We start from the raw sequence: 15,205 nt of genomic DNA, 5'->3' as shown, positions 1-15,205 counted from the left end.
CTACTATATAGAAAGTAGAGGCTAACGATAAATAATATAGCATAGACGACCCTATATACGGAGGCGGAAAACTTACTAGAGGATAACGAACACCTAGCCCGGGTATATAAGAACACTATAGTATAGCTACTAGGAGCGCTAAAAGCGCTATTATACTAAATCCCGAAGACAATCTGATAAGCAATATAGAAGGTAGCCTAGAGACTAACTATATAGGTAATAGTAGTAGTAGGTAAGAATTAACTCCCTATAAAGGTAAGTAATACGGTACGCCTATATAATCCTAATCCGGCGGAGAAATAAGAAATCGTAGCCCTAATAAGCAAAGAGATTATCGATAGAATCGGCTAAAAGGAGGTAGTCGGAGCGAAGGTAGAGGCAATAGGCGTAGTAAGACTCTTTACCGTATAAGAGTCTAATAGACGAAAACTAGAGACCTATAAGAAGTAGACTACTAAAGTTATAAAGACGGCGCGAGTCTCCTACTAATAGTATACCGTTATCGCCTACGGGGTCCCTAGGACATTTAAGGTCGAAGACCTTCCCTAACTCTAAGTATAGAACTAGAATATATCCCTAGAAGTACGACTAACGAAGGCGGTATAGTTATATAAGACAGTAGACCGAGAGAAGACGTATATATCGCTTATTATCTAGATAGAGATAGCGGAACAAGCTAACTAGATACTAGATAATAGGCTATTCTATAACTACGAGAGAATAGACACGGAGATCTATTAGAGTAGCTATAGGGTACTATAATACTTCTAATACAAACAGTACGGTTATATAGCCCTAAAATACGGGGAAAAGACCCTAAGGTGTCCTTACTACGTAGGCCTATACTAGGGAAGGGAATGCCTAAAAAAGGAGAGTAGGTATATATACTACGGTAGAAGGTACCTAGTATATTCAAACTAATACCTAGCTAGAATAGTAGTATAAGAACGAGCGAGACAAGTAAGGATCTCTATACTAGCTAGGTACCCCTAACGATAGTAGGAGGGACCTACCGTATATAAGGACTTCGAGCCGAGTAAGAGGAAGAGGGTAGAAGAGACGAATAAGGGAACCTAACCTTAAACGTATCTACCTCCCGGTAGGCCTCGACACCTTAACCGGGCTACTAACGAACTAGGCTAAATACGAATCTTTAGGGCGCCCTAGCGGCCCTAGGGCTAGCCGGATAGCGGGATATAGGCTTAGGAGATATAGTAGGTTAGTACGGAAATAGACCTTACGGATAACAAATAATACTATATAATAATATTACTATCGTATAGTATAACGTAAACAAAAGTAGAGACAAGGTCTAGCGCCACTTTCTATAAGAGCTAGACCCGCTACGGTACTACGTTATTACGGTATAGGAACTATAGATCAATCCCTAGGTAGGACTCCTAGCTACTTATAATAACCGGAGATACTATACCGTAATTACGGGCGAACGAGGCGTTATCCCGAGGATATATATATACGTAAGTAAGACTATAGACCTTGAGTCGTAGAAGGTTATACTACCGTAGTAGGGTAACCTAGGAGACATAACATTAATCTAGATCGACACGACATAAGGCTCTATCTAGATCTATAACGTTTATAACCCGCTACCGCGGGGTCGGACGAGTAGGGAACTAGGAACCCTCGCCTACCTAGAGCGGACCCTAAGCTAAGACACGAAGTAAGTACTCCTCGGCGACTTTAACCTCTACTACCTATAGTAGGGACTCGACTTCACTCCCCCGTACGCGTTTCTAGAGGGAAAGCTACTAGATATAACCGTACGCTACGGAATGGCCTTAGTAATACTAAAGGGAATAGAGACGTAGAAGGCCCGTATAAGTATAAGTATAATCGACCTATACTTTCTATTACGAGAACTTAAAGAGAGACTAGTCTAATACCGACCGAACTACGCGCTAGAGGCCTCCTTAGACTATATCTCTATTTAAACGACGCTAGAGGTAAAGGCGATAGAGGAGCCTATAAGTAAACTACGCCGTAACTAGAAGAAGGTACGCTAGGACAATATAAGAGGCTTCCTAATAGTAAACCTACCGCGGTATAGAGAACTCGAGACGATAGCTTAGCTAGATCAAGTAGCGGAACAAATTACCTCGGTTATATAGTAAGTAGCGGAATAATATACGCCGTTACTCCGGCCCTTAACTTAGTAGAAGGCCTTCTAGACCCCTAAATACTCTACGAAGGTAAAGGAGGCTAGAAGGGCAAGGCGATAGTAGACGAAGGAGTATACCTAAGAGACGTAGGAGCAATACTATCGCGCGATATAAGAGAAGAAGGTATAGATAAGACGCGATAAGCTATAGGACTAGAGAGTAATAATTAGGCTCGTTATAGAAAACCTAGAACAGATATAGAGACTTACTAAATAGGTACGACTACCTAAAGAGTAACAAACCCCTTACCTCCCTCTAATTATAGACCGCGAAGGGATTGCCTAGACTACGCCCTAGGGTAAGGCAAGAGTATTAGCCGACTATTTCTTTTCTATATAAGTAGAGGTAGACCTTACGGATATCGACCCGAGTATATACCCGGAACCCCTAGACATAGATTAGGCGGTTAGCTCTAATATAGTAATAGGAGTTATAAGTAAGCTAAAAGGACGAAAAGCCCTAGGCCTAGATAGGATACTAAATATACTACTAAAAGAGTATAGAGAAGAGATCGCGCCGAGCCTTATAAACCTATTTACCGCGTACCTACGGCTAGGGTATCACCCGAAGCCGTATAGAGAGTCTATAATAGTAGTACTACGTAAGCTATAGAAAGAGGACTATACTTAGCTCAAATCGTATAGGCTAATTGTACTTCTAAATACGATAGGGAAGGTTTTAGAGAAGATAGTAGCCTAGAGACTTACGTAGCTAGCCGAGGACAACTACGTACTCCTAGTAATATAGATAGGGGGAAGAAGCTAGCGATCGATACTAATAGTAATAGAGCTAATTACGGAGCAAATTTAGACTATCTAGTACTACGGTAGGAACCGAGCGGCGTCCTTACTATCCCTCGACATTATAGGAGCCTTCGATAACGTCTTATACTAAAGGCTAATATATATCCTATAATAGAAAGGTATCTCCTAGTAGGTAATAAAGTTTGTCTACTCCTTTCTCTAGGAACGGACGATATACCTAGTCCTAGGGAGGTATACGTCCGACCCGGTAAAGGTAGAGACTAGAATACCTTAGGGATCTACTCTCTTCTCTATCCTGTTTCTAATATTTATGTCTAATCTAATTCCCCTACTCACCTCTCCGTAAACCTTAGTATTAGGATTCGTAGACGATATAAACATTCTAGCCTAGTTAGACTCGATAGAGGAGAACTATCGCCTCCTTAAAGATAGGTATAAGAAATACGAGGAGTAGGTAAAGAAGTATAGTACACGGTTCGCCCCTAAAAAGTACTAGCTCATATACTTTAGTAAAGCGAGAATATACTATAATATAAAGGCGGCGGTAAGAATCTAAGGCTACGAGACTAAGCTATTAGCGGAGCTATAAGTACTAGGGATCTAGCTCGATCCAAAGCTAAGCTAGAACGTATAGATTAAGAAAGCCTAGAGTCGAGCGTAAGTTAACGAAGCCTCGATAAAGAGGCTTACGGCGTCTATATAGAGAGTAATATTCGATAAGGTAAGGGTAATATATAAGGCGATTATTAGACTAGCTATATTATACGGGGTATAAATTTAGGGTATAGGAGGCGTAGGTAAGCTGATCCCGAAACAAATAGAGCAACCCCTAAATAGGATATAGGTAGGTAACCTACGTAGGATACTAGGCGTATATAAGACAACGTTAATAAGTACGGTAGAAATAGAGACGGGAATACTACTAATCGGCTAATATATCCGGGGAATAAGAATTTAATACGCGGTAAAGACGATAGATTACCTAGTATAAACTACAATCTAGGAGGTAAAGAATAAGATAGAAAGCCGCTACCGGAGAGGGGCCGGATATAGGACAAGCTAAAAAGAGGATGACCTTACTACCTTTACGGCCGTATAGATAAGTACCGAATGGCTAGCACGAGAAGAGGAGGAGCGTAGGACTTACTAGGCTAGCGGGAGCAAGGCTAAGATCTAAAGTCTAGCGGAATAGATAGCGAGCTACCTATAGGAGTAGGACTAGAAAAGGAAGCCCCCTAAGATAATAGGCCCGATAGTACTCCGAGCCTTCTAGAGACATAATTACTAGCTATATAGGGACCTAATAAGGGCCGAAGTAAGTATAGCAATCTAATTTAGGTCCAAATATATTAGACTGAGGGCCTCCCTATTTAGGAGACGCGTACTAGATATCTAAAGCCTAGCCTACTAGTATAGCTACCTATCGTAAAACCTAGAATATATACTACTACAATGCCTATAGTAGGCGAGTAGTAGGGGAAATTAGAGGTACTAAGCGGGAAGGAGAGACTATAAGTCAATTATTAGGGACAAAGGTAATATTTGCCAAATCGCTCGGTAGATACTATAGTAGGGATACCTCTAGTAGTTTAGCCTCGCTAGCGAGACGGAGGAGTAGATAGATAAGAGGCGGAAGCTAGAGGGGTTATAGATAGGATAGTTATTAGGGTAGGCCTATAACACTAGTATACTCTTAATAAGGGAAATCTAAGATAATAACGAGGGGGAAAAGATAGGTAGGAAGGAGGAGGGGTTTTTACTAATACGGTTTCCCCTCTATATATATAAAAATAAGATAGTATAGCTATATAGGCTTAAGGGCACTATAATAGCTTAAATGAAATATCTATCTATCTATATATTCCGGGTTCTACGACGGGTAGCTATACTTATACGCTAGGTTATCTATATCTAGGACGTTCCTCCTATATAAGTAAGCCCTAAGCCCGATATATTCGGGCCGGATTTAGATTATTACGCTTACTTCTACCCTTATAAGGTCGCGGTATAGGAGGTAGTTATGTCTCTAGAAGGTTCGTAGGACTAGGGGGCCTATTCTCGCTAGCGGGTTACTATTCTATTCCTATTCCTATAGGTAGCCGGCTACCTACTCTACGAGGCTCTAGGACTTTCCCTTACTCCCCTTCTTTTCCCGGGTTCTTCGTTTCTCCTCCTCCCTTACTAGCTACTCTAGCATTCCTTATACTTTCCTAAAAACCCGTAGGTCGTCCCGCTTCTAACTCCTCCTTACGTACGGTCCTATATATAGCCGGCTATATCTCTATACGATTCGTACTATCTTATAGTAGATAGTTTACTATACTAGGTACTCTATCGTCTTCGCCGTATATTAGATCCTTATCCCTTAGATATAGTAACGGATAGGTAGTATCCCGGTCTCTATCTCGGCTACTCTTATCGGTATAGTCTTATACGCTCCGAGAATTCTCCTTAGGTTACTTACTTAGGTTCGATTAAGAGGATGTTCGATCCGTCGCGGTACTAGCTTATTAACTCCCCCCGTACCCTAGATTTATACCCCGTAAAGTATCGCTAGTCGAACGATTACTTTATATATTATTCTTACTTTATCGAAGGTCGCCCCCTACGTTAACTTAGTAAGACGTGTTATTAATACCTCGATTACTTATACCCTATTCTAGGCCTTCTTAATCTATAGGTTCTAGCTTAGCTTCGAGTCTAGCTAGATTCCTAGTACTCGGAGTTCGGGGGAGGGCTTCGTCTCGTATCCCTAGATTATTATAGTTACCTACATATTATAGGAGGTCCTCGCTTTACTAAAGTAGATCAGCTAGTATTTCTCTAGGGCAAAACGGACGCCGTAGCGTCTAGCCTAGTCCTTATATACTCTATATCTCTTCGTAAGTAGTCTATAGTTTTCCTCCGTTATCGCGGGCTAGGCTAGGATATTTATATTGTCTACGAAGCCTAACGCCGAAGTCTAAGGGGACCTAAGTAAGGGGATAAGGTCGGCTATAAAGATTAGGAATAGGATCGGGGATAGCGTAGATCCTTAGGGGATTCCGGTCTCTACGTATACCCTTTTAGATTTATACCTCCCGAGGACTATTCTCGTAGTCCTCTCTTTAAGGAAGGAGTAAATAAATTTCGTAGCCTATACGGGGACTCTTTTCTATCGGAGTATATAGAGTAGTCTTTTATAGGAGACGTTATCGAATACTCCGGAGATATCTAGAGAGAGTAGTAATACTGTTCTATTCCGTCTATAGTACTAGAGGGTTTAGATCTCCTATCTATGTCTCCGAGAGGATGTTGTTCTCCTCGACTAGTTTTATAAGTCTCTAGGCTACTACCTTCTCTAGGATCTTCCCTACTATATTTAGGAGCGTAATTAGTCTATATAACTTAAGCCTATTATAGTCTTCCTTCTATAGCTTCCGGATAACTACTATTAGGGAGTCTCTATACGGCTTCGGATAGTAGCCTTTCCGTAGACAAGTAGTAAAGAGCTTAGCTAGGCTCGGGGCGATTTCCTCTTTATATTCCTTTAGTAGGAGATTTAGGATTTTGTCGGGCCCTAGGGCCTTTCTTCCCTTAAGCTATCCTATTACGGCCTTAACCTCGCCTAGCTAGACTATCTAGTATATATCTAATAGTTCGGGGTACGACGTACCTACTATATCCGTTAGGTCCGCGTCGACTTATATTAAGAAGAAGTAGTCCGTAAACGCCTTCGCTTTTACCTCCGGCGTTAACCTTAGCGTCCCCGTTATATTAACTATAGGCGGGAAGTAAGGCGTCTTCTCTATCCCTCTAGCTCTCGCCTACCTCGCTAGTTGCTACATCTAGTATTACCGTACCGGCGTATATTTACTTAAACCCGTAGGTACGTACCTAGACCCCGCGCCTACTAACTAATCCGACTAGCGGCTTAGCGCCCGTATATAACTCTCGCGCCCTCCGCGCCTCTATTAGATAGAACATCTATTCGACTTATACCTTACTCGACTACGTACTTATACCTACTTATAACACTTTAAATAGATTATTACTAACGTATAGAGAGATACGAGAAGCTATATTCGGAAGATTATAGAGAAACCGCGATAGTATATAAGGAAGTACTAAGATTAGGTATCGTACTCGCTAAGTCGTAACTTAAAGTAGATTATAGCTAATATAGATAGATAGATTTGTCATTCCTATATTCTAGGACCCTACTCGGCCTATATAGGTATATATCTATTATTATATATAAAGGGAAACCCGAATAGGTAAAAACCCTTCCCGCCCCCGACTTCTCCTTATCTAGATTAGCTTTCCCTCTAAACGTACGTAGTCTATATCACTATCCCGTAAGCCCCCGCTCCTAGCTAGTCTCGTCGCGCTACGCCGTATCCCCTCTTTCTATACTACTCCTACTAGGCGGTACTGTTCTAGCTAGCCCTTCTCTAGTATCTAGTTCGTAATACGCCGTAGGTCCTTAGCGTTATTAAGAAGTAGCCTAATCGTCCGGTTCCTCGCCTTTACTATCTACTCCCCCCTTCCTAGCGACTACCTCGGGTAGACGAGGAGTACGTACTATATATTCTAGGAGTAATAGCCGTAGAGGTAGCTAGTATTTATATATTCTAGAGCCTTCCTCTATAATAGGTACCCCTAGAGGCCGATATATTCGCTTTGTAGTTAGGTTACTATACTACTCTATACTCTCGTAAGGCGGTAGTAGATAAGCTTCGGGGGGTGCTTAACCGCGGATTTCGTAGCTAACTATTCCTTAGGTTGTCCCGCTAGCTAAGGGCGTCTACTATACCCTACAACCTAGTTATTCTACCTTTCCTTCTATAGTTACTCTATAAACAATTTCTTACCCTCCTATTATATTACTAGCTATTCGTCCCTTACCCGGTAGTTCGGCTTGTTTCCGGGTCGAATGTCCTTATACGCTAGTACTAATTCGCGGGCCCTTACGACTATACTAGCGATAACCTTCTATACTAGGTACTATACCGACTTGCCTAAGTAGGAGGTCCGTAGTCCCTAGATATATAGGTCGATCGGCGGTATAGCGGTCTCGTACTTAAGTATCCTTATTAGTATCGACTTATATACCCCGGTAACCTTCCTTAGGCATTAGTTTTAGATCTTCGCTAACGGCGCGACGAGTCCCTTTAATAGGTAGGCCCTCTCGCCTAAGGACTATACTTAGCTACTATAGGTAAGGACTGGCCGTATAATAGCCGTATATAGAAGTCGTAACTACTAGAAGTCCGCCCCCTATATAGACGTAGTAAGCCTCTAGTATAATGCTATATTCTATTTAACTTTCTATAATATTACCTATACGTACTTCCTCTACCGTAGCGCCGGGTCTACCTATAGTCCGAGGATCCTAAGCTAATTTACCGGATTAGTCGTATACCCCTATATCTAGATAGAAGCTTATATATTATAGAATCGTAGCCGGCGCGTAAAGTGTATTAGATTGTACTTTTCTAGGATAAACCGAGCCCCGTACCTCCTAGCCTAGTCCTCGTAGATCTTATACTTCTCTTCTAGTAGCCTATAGTTCTCCTTAGTCGAGGAAGACTACGCTAGGATGTTTATGTCGTCTACGAAGCCGCTCGTAGCGGTGTTCTAGGATTCTAGGGCTAGGAGTAGCGTCGCTATAAAGAAGAGGAACAGAATAGGTACTAGCGTTAAGCCTTACGGGATTCTAGTATAGATTGCTTAAAATAGGCTTCTATACTAGCCGACTAGGATCGACGTACTACGGTTTTAGAGGTAGGACCGTACGAAGTTAATAAGCTACTTAGGGAGTCCTTTCGACCTTAGGATATAGAGTAGCCGCGGGTATAATACGTAGTCAAAGGCTCCCGATATGTCTAGGCTAAGTAAGGATACTACCTTGTCCCTATTATTATACTAGATAGCCTTTACCTAAGAGGTAATAAGTTCTATCGCGGATAGCGTCGATCGCTACGAGCGCGTACCTATCTAGGTGTCCGGGAGTAAGGAGTATTCCTCTACCGCCTCGGAGAGTCTCGTTATAACTAGCTTCTTAAGCGCCTTCCTAAGAGTATTAAGGAGCGTAATTAGGCGGTACGACTTTACCTACGTATAGTCTTCCTTTTACGGCTTACGTAGGACTACTATCGTCGATTATACTATCGGGTAGTATCCGGTCTATAGGTAGGCGTTAAAGATCGCTAGGACTACTAGGGCTAGTTAATCTCTACACTTCTTTAGTAGCTCGTTTAGGATCCTATCCGGCCCCGGGGCTTTCTTCGCTAGTAACTTCCTAAGTATAGCGGCAACTTATCCCTCGGATACCTCCTATTAGACCGCGATACTAGGGGCTAGAGGAGTAGAGCTGTTTATGTCGCTTAGATTAGCCTCGACTAGGGGCGGGAAGAACTTACTAGCTAGTAGACGCGCCTTGGCCTCGGGGTCGCTAACCGGGCTACTAGGCGATTATAGCGCTAGGATAGAGAAGGAGGGGCCCTATATAGGGTCCTGTCGGGCCTATTCTGCTAGCTTCTATATCCTCGCTAGCTTACCGGCGATTTCTTCTACTATAGCCCTCTAGCCGACTACTTTCTCCCTCCGTATTATAGCTTTCTTCTATTAGTATACCTCCCTATATACGTTCTAGGCCTCCTCGCTATAGCTGCTCGTCTATACCCGGCGGGCTCTCCTTACTTCTCTTACTACCGTAGTATACTCTAGCGTCTAGTATAGTTTAGACTATATCGTTAGTTAGGTAAGCGGAACGTAAAGTAAGGTCGCTTTTCTTATTTCGTCTATTAACCCCTAGACTACTTCGTCTATCTCGTCTTTACTGTTGTATTACTACTACGCGATCTAGACTAGCCTCTTATAGTTATCGAGGTATACCTAGATGTTGGCCTAGTAGGCCTTTCCCTAGTTTAGCTTAGGGGTTCTCGCTAGTATACGTTATATCTATATCGTAATAGAGGTCCTAACTAGTATATAGTCTAACGACGCCTCGAGTTTATATTCGATCCTATAGTAGGTTACCGTATAGTAGTAGCTATCTAAGATCTAGGAGAGGTCGATCGTACCTTAGAGTACCCCTCTCTTCTAGGGACCTAGGTCCTTTAGGGTATTAAGGGCAATTACGTTACTCGCTATTAAGTCGAGTACTTCGTTAGCTATAGGGTACGGCTATATAAGGCTTTCCTAGGAAGGGTAGTGTATATTAAAGTCTCCTACTACAATGTAGCACCCTTGTCTCTTAAGCGTACTGTCTAGGTGTCTATAGACCCTAAGGTGATAGGTACGCGCCCGTAGCGATCGACGCTATCCGCGATAGAACTTATTACCTCTTAGGTAAAGGCTATCTAGTATAATAATAGGGACAAGGTAGTATCCTTACTTAGCCTAGACATATCGGGAGCCTTTGACTACGTGTTATACCCGCGGCTACTCTATATCCTAAGGTCGAAAGGACTCCCTAAGTAGCTTATTAACTTCGTACGGTCCTACCTCTAAAACCGTAGTACGTCGATCCTAGTCGGCTAGTATAGAAGCCTATTTTAAGTAGTCTATACTAGAATCCCGTAAGGCTTAACGCTAGTACCTATTCTGTTCCTCTTCTTTATAGCGATACTACTCCTAGCCCTAGAATCCTAGAACACCGCTACGAGCGGCTTCGTAGACGACATAAACATCCTAGCGTAGTCTTCCTCGACTAAGGAGAACTATAGGCTACTAGAAGAGAAGTATAAGATCTACGAGGACTAGGCTAGGAGGTACGGGGCTCGGTTTATCCTAGAAAAGTACAATCTAATACACTTTACGCGCCGGCTACGGTTCTATAATATATAAGCTTCTATCTAGATATAGGGGTATACGACTAACCCGGTAAATTAGCTTAGGATCCTCGGACTATAGGTAGACCCGGCGCTACGGTAGAGGAAGTACGTATAGGTAATATTATAGAAAGATATCTCGCGCGGGCAACAACCTGACGTAAATCCGGACTATCGATCTCTACGCCAAAACACGACACATTCGAAAGCTCTTATCAAGGCCATTCTAACGATATATAAAGCAGGCCACTACCCCTAGGACTAAGGGAGTTCTACCTTATTTAATCTAGATAGCTTAAAGCTCTCTTCACCCTGTTTCTTTAGCTCTAAACGCCGCGGAGGTGCCTAGCTACATTAGGCAACTCCTAGGTAATAGTAGCCTAGGCTACGGTACTAACGGCGCCTACGGCCCTATAGGTAAAGCCCCCCTAAGACAACTAGTAGCAACTTATAGAGGACGTAAAAAGTATAGAAACTAACGATCAGCTCCCTTACCGGTCTCTATAGGTAATAATCACTTAGCTACGCACGGCGCTTGTACTGTCGTATTACCGAGGGTAATAAGAAATAAGGACGACGTCCTAGGAGATTAGTAAGGCCACCCGGGATCAACACCCCTATAGCTAGACATCGGTCGCGGCATCGATACTAGGCCCCCGCCTTACGTACAATATAGTTACGATCCGTATTGTAGTAAAGGAAGACTAGGCCGAAGTTACGAAGCTATCGAACAAGGAGCTCGCCTAACGAATTAACTAACTAGGGGTGGTCGTAGTGAACTAATAGTCTAACGGTACTCTATAGATCTATACTAGCTCTACTACTACTAGGAGGCACCTAGAGGTATAGCTATAGTAGGTATCTAAGGTTACGGTATTAGCGAAGGTCTTAACGAAGCAATTTATTATCCTAGTCTACGATATACCTAAAGAGTTCGACCGAACTAACTAAGGTTACCTACGTACTCTCTAAGAGGACAACCCGGTCACTCTTAACTCTCTAATCTAGAAGGCGACTTAGCTCTATAGAAAATGGCTAGAAGGTAAGAAGGCCTCGGCGCTAATTATATAGCTATAAGACGCGAAAGCGGCGGATCTAGTAATAGAACAAGGCCTAATCTAGTAATATAGCCTTAAGATAGTCGAAAAGTACTCCTTATCCTTTCGTGTCCTCTAATGCTTTAAATACTAATAGTATAGACACTAAACCTATACGTATATAAATAAGTAGGCCTACTCGAACTATATAGAAGACTATATATCTAGGGACTATATATCGACTACGAGACGGTACGCGGACTGTCCGGGGTACTACCTATCGTATAGTACGGAATGCCTATAGCGGAAACTAGCGAAAAACAAGGCAATTATAAACAGAACCGTCGCCCTAAGATTCTACGGCGACCGTAAGGCTAGCCTATACCGGAACTAACTAGCGGCGGTCGGGTATAAGCGCCCTAGGGCCGAGAACGATATAAAGGATACGTAACCTATAGCGTACGGGAGGCCACGTGCTCTACTAGCTACGGCGAGGGAATCTAACTAGGCCCGGCTCCCCTTTAGTATATAGCCGATAGGCGTAGACTAGGACGTATAGGGTAGTAGGATATAGGACGATATAGAGGAAATGATTGTCGATACTAATAACTAGCCTCGACACGCTTAGTATTATCTAGTATAACGTCAACTATAGTAAGGATATAGTCTAGAACCATTTCCTATACGAGGCGGACCCGCGCGTCTACTACGTCCTTATAATCTAGGAGCTATAGATTAACCCGTACTATAAGAGACTAACGAGCTATAAGTTACTAGGCTATACGACATGCCTACGAGGCGACGGTAGACCCCGTACGTGCTTCTATGTCAGTAAGGACATACTAGAGTCCGACTAGGAGGTAGTGTACTACGTAGACGAAGAAGGCGGGGGCGATATTACCTCCCTCTACGTAGGTAGCACCTAGATACACAACCTATATATACAACCGCTAGCCTCGAGGTCTAGCCGCGACCTAGGGGTCTATAGACACCTAGACAGTACGCTTAAGAGACAAGGGTGCTATATCGTAGTAGGAGACTTTAATATATACTACCCTTCCTAGGAAAGCCTTATATAGCCGCACCCTATAGCCGACGAAGTACTCGACTTAATAGCGAGTAACGTAATTGCCCTTAATACCCCGAAGGACCTAGGCACCTTAAAGAGAGGGGGACTCTAAGGCACGATCGACCTCTCCTAGATCTTAGATAGCTACTACTATACGGTAACCTACTATAGGATCGAACATAAACTCGAGGCGTCGTTAGGCTATATACTAGTTAGGACCTCTATTACGATATAGATATAACGTATACTAGCGAGAACCCCTAAGCTAAACTAGGGAAAGGCCTACTAGGCCAATATCTAGGTATACCTCGATAACTCTAAGAGGCTAGTCTAGATCGCGTAGTAGCAATACAATAGTAAAGACGAGATAGACGAAGTAGTCTAGGGGTTAATAGACGAAATAAGAAAAGCGACCTTACTTTACGTTCCGCTTACCTAACTAACGACATAGTCTAAACTATACTAGACGCCGGAGTATACTACGGTAGTAAGAGAAGTAAGGAGAGCCCGCCGGGTATAGACGAGCAGCTATAGCGAGGAGGCCTAGAACGTATATAGGGAGGTATACTAATAGAAGAAAGCTATAATACGGAGGGAGAAAGTAGTCGGCTAGAGGGCTATAGTAGAAGAAATCGCCGGTAAGCTAGCGAGGATATAGAAGCTAGCAGAATAGGCCCAACAGGACCCTATATAGGGCCCCTCCTTCTCTATCCTAGCGCTATAATCGCCTAGTAGCCCGGTTAGCGACCCCGAGGCCAAGGCGCGTCTACTAGCTAGTAAGTTCTTCCCGCCCCTAGTCGAGGCTAATCTAAGCGACATAAACAGCTCTACTCCTCTAGCCCCTAGTATCGCGGTCTAATAGGAGGTATCCGAGGGATAAGTTGCCGCTATACTTAGGAAGTTACTAGCGAAGAAAGCCCCGGGGCCGGATAGGATCCTAAACGAGCTACTAAAGAAGTATAGAGATTAACTAGCCCTAGTAGTCCTAGCGATCTTTAACGCCTACCTATAGACCGGATACTACCCGATAGCTTTTAAACAATCGACGATAGTAGTCCTACGTAAGCCGTAGAAGGAAGACTATACGTAGGTAAAGTCGTACCGCCTAATTACGCTCCTTAATACTCTTAGGAAGGCGCTTAAGAAGCTAGTTATAACGAGACTCTCCGAGGCGGTAGAGGAATACTCCTTACTCCCGGACACCTAGATAGGTACGCGCCCGTAGCGATCGACGCTATCCGCGATAGAACTTATCACCTCTTAGGTAAAGGCTATCTAGTATAATAATAGGGACAAGGTAGTATCCTTACTTAGCCTAGATATATCGGGAGCCTTTGACTACGTGTTATACCCGCGGCTACTCTATATCCTAAGGTCGAAAGGACTCCCTAAGTAGCTTATTAACTTCGTACGGTCCTACCTCTAAAACCGTAGTACGTCGATCCTAGTCGGCTAGTATAGAAGCCTATTTTAAGTAGTCTATACTAGAATCCCGTAAGGCTTAACGCTAGTACCTATTCTGTTCCTCTTCTTTATAGCGATACTACTCCTAGCCCTAGAATCCTAGAACACCGCTACGAGCGGCTTCGTAGACGACACAAACATCCTAGCGTAGTCTTCCTCGACTAAGGAGAACTATAGGCTACTAGAAGAGAAGCACAAGATCTACGAGGACTAGGCTAGGAGGTACGGGGATCGGTTTATCCTAGAAAAGTACAATCTAATATACTTTACGCGCCGGCTACGGTTCTATAATATATAAGCTTCTATCTAGATATAGGGGTATACGACTAACCCGGTAAATTAGCTTAGGATCCTCGGACTATAGGTAGACCCGGCGCTACGGTAGAGGAAGTACGTATAGGTAATATTATAGAAAGATATCTCGCGCGGGCAACAACCTGACGTAAATCCGGACTATCGATCTCTACGCCAAAACACGACACATTCGAAAGCTCTTATCAAGGCCATTCTAACGATATATAAAGCAGGCCACTACCCCTAGGACTAAGGGAGTTCTACCTTATTTAATCTAGATAGCTTGAAGCTCTCTTCACCCTGTTTCTTTAGCTCTAAACGCCGCGGAGGTGCCTAGCTACATTAGGCAACTCCTAGGTAATAGTAGCCTAGGCTACGGTACTAACGGCGCCTACGGCCCTATAGGTAAAGCCCCCCTAAGACAACTAGTAGCAACTTATAGAGGACGTAAAAAGTATAGAAACTAACGATCAGCTCCCTTACCGGTCTCTATAGGTAATAATCACTTAGCTACGCACGGCGCTTGTACTGTCGTATTACCGAGGGTAATAAGAAATAAGGACGACGTCCTAGGAGATTA

This window comes from Fulvia fulva, chromosome 10 (genome assembly GCF_020509005.1).
Source record: "Fulvia fulva chromosome 10, complete sequence".
In the NCBI taxonomy this organism is placed as follows: Eukaryota; Fungi; Ascomycota; class Dothideomycetes; order Mycosphaerellales; family Mycosphaerellaceae; genus Fulvia; species Fulvia fulva.
Note: the sequence above shows the minus strand (reverse complement) of the source record.